Source organism: Osmia lignaria, unplaced genomic scaffold (assembly GCF_051020975.1).
Source record: "Osmia lignaria lignaria isolate PbOS001 unplaced genomic scaffold, iyOsmLign1 scaffold0003, whole genome shotgun sequence".
NCBI classification, from domain to species: domain Eukaryota; kingdom Metazoa; phylum Arthropoda; class Insecta; order Hymenoptera; family Megachilidae; genus Osmia; species Osmia lignaria.
This window is the reverse complement of record NW_027478160.1, coordinates 82,501-85,000: the sequence shown is the minus strand read 5'-3', so window position 1 is coordinate 85,000 and position 2,500 is coordinate 82,501. Positions and strand designations below refer to the sequence as shown.

The window sequence follows — 2,500 nt, the reverse complement described above, 5'->3', positions numbered from 1 at the left end:
CAAGATGGACTTGGACGCAATTCGATGTCTCGGGATAAACGGATCCTCCTGAACACTACATTTCCCAGCGGCGGTACCGCGGGATTCAGTGCTGGGCTCATTCCTGTTCGCTCGCCGCTACTAAGGAAATCCTAGTTAGTTTCTTTTCCTCCGCTTAATAATATGCTTAAATTCAGCGGGTAATCTCGCCTACTCTGAGGTCGTCAATTTCTTTGGTTTCATCGAAAGGTGAATAATGATGCTCGATGCAAAAAAAAAAAAAATAAACGAAAAGAAGCAAAAAAGCAAACACGTAGAGAAACTGTGCGTGAATCAACCTTTCGCATATTCAATTTTTCCTCCTCTCTCGTTTCAAAATGTTTGTATTTATCGTTCGATGAAACGAGCACAAGAGGGAAAAAAAAGTTGAGACACGACGTTCCCATAATTTTCGTGTTATTTCCTTTTTGCTTCAAACATTTTGCGGACTGCAGCTTCGTCGTATTGCTTTTATCAATTTTTAACAATTTCAAAGCGAAGACAACTCGCAAGACGATCCATTTCGTCTCGGTTCAATTTTAACGTCCGTCCGTATTATTTTTTGTTCCACAAGAGATTTCGAATAGGTTTCTTTATTTATCATCCCTTCTTTTCGAGCGCCACGGAAGCAAGAGGAAAAGCAAGAGCGAGAGAACATTTCGCGTATACTTCATTTAACAATTTTAACCAACACGCGATGTACTCCACACACCTCTTAGATTTAACAACTGCTTTTCTCTTCTTCTCCCCTTAGCGCAAGGGTAAACCCCATTTGTCTCTTCTTTGGAACGCAACAAAACTTTCGAGGACTGGACGACCGAGCGATGGTCGCGCGGTCTTCGCTTATCTTTAACAAACGAAGTAGTCCGTATGTATTCTAAATGTTGAAGCCTCCTAGAGCTTTAAGCCATGCGAGACATTGAAATGCTGTTTTAACGGGAGCATGCATAATTGCTGCAAACATACTTTTATCACAAGTTCTAGCCACGCCACGGAGGCTTCGAAGTTCCTTCACCATTCGCTTTCCTCTCTTTTGTTACACAGTTTCAGACTACGATCAGGGGTACCGAAACGCTGTATTGATTGTAAGCAACCATTTTTATCTTGGAGCGGAGCGTTCCTTTACTCGTTAGATTTGTCTTGTCGCGTGTGTATTCGCTTTTTCGACGCTTTTTAACCATTTAACTTGTTTAGCGAAGCTAAACGCACAGACAGACAAAAAAAAAGGAACAGCATCGCGCGTCAAACAGCGACGACCCATCTGAAGCGATCTTTCATTTATACACCGTTTGTAAACAGAGAGATGTATAAAGCGCGGGGAATCATTCGAAACCCTGGGGCTATTCGAGCTTGCATTTCAGCAAATTATCATCTCAAACATTTCACTCGTTTGCTTTTTCTAAATTTATAGGAGAGCTTCTTTCGTTTATTTTTGACACACCTTTCGTAAATATCGTTTCTGGCAACGTCGGGAGCGTGGATTTCTACAAGTGAACAATCGCGCCGATCCGATAACTTCCAGCAGGATGGAGAATCTTTATAGATTATCTTCCTAGAACTCGGTGCTTTCACGGGCGGTCGTTTATAAATTTTAACGAACGACTCGCGCGCCGTGACGCACTTGCGCTAGTTCGAAGAGATATTTCGAAATTTGTTTCTCTCCTTTAACGGCCTGCATTTAGTGTATCGGTTGCGATTTTCGTCACATCGTTTCCACGACAAACGCCGACGAACTGCCCAACTATCGCTCGTACGTTGCGACTCTTTCTTTGTTTATCGTTCATTCATTCTTTCAATTTCGTTCGATAATCCCGCTCCGAAACGTTCTACTTTCGTTGAACGACGGCGAGATGTTTAGAAAGAAATGAATTACTCTTTTTTCGAGAAGCAAACGCAAGCAGTCTTTTGTTAAGAAAACGACCCTCAGCCAGGCGTGGTCCAGGAATTGTATCCGTGGACCGCAATGTGCGTTCGAAATGTCGATGTTCATGTGTCCTGCAGTTCACACGTTGACGCGCAATTAGCTGCGTTCTTCATCGACCCACGAGCCAAGTGATCCACCGTTCAGGGTAATCGTAAAATTTTGTATTTCAAACTCTTTAGATCTTTAGAGTGTTATTTTCATTATTAACACGCATCACATTCGATACCCACATCACTCTCCCACCCGGCGCGCGCGGGAGAGCGAATTCGGGCGTCGCCAACGTATTTGTTTGTTTGTTCGATCGTTGACGACACGATCGCGTCCAAGGACGGAAACCGTCGGAGAAACGCCCAGTGGCACGCTCCTCTCGACGGTCGGGCGTAAAGTACATTTAAAAACCTTGAAAAGTACGAACGCACACAAGGAATGCGAGCGCGCGTCCTGTCGCTGAATCGTGGGTTGCGAGATTCGAACAGACACACGGCCGGCGACGATCGGTCTAACTAATGGACACATAGTTTTTCAAAGACTCGCTATCGTCGCTTCTCAGCCGGTCCG

At 44.2% G+C, this 2,500-nt stretch overlaps 2 non-coding genes across 2 annotated transcripts in view; both read right to left on the bottom strand.

Annotated features, from left to right (window-relative positions):
- LOC143306251 (large subunit ribosomal RNA) overlaps positions 1 to 203 on the bottom strand; it is a 4,102-nt gene extending 3,899 nt beyond the window's left edge. Inside the window, exon 1 of the ribosomal RNA XR_013063702.1 lies at positions 1 to 203. This exon is cut by the window's left edge and continues 3,899 nt beyond it. This is a non-coding gene — a ribosomal RNA (large subunit ribosomal RNA).
- Positions 204 to 1,935: 1,732 nt separating this feature from the next.
- Positions 1,936 to 2,090, bottom strand: LOC143306227 (5.8S ribosomal RNA). The gene has a single exon (XR_013063678.1). It is a non-coding gene; the product is annotated as a 5.8S ribosomal RNA (ribosomal RNA).
- Positions 2,091 to 2,500: the final 410 nt, after the last annotated feature.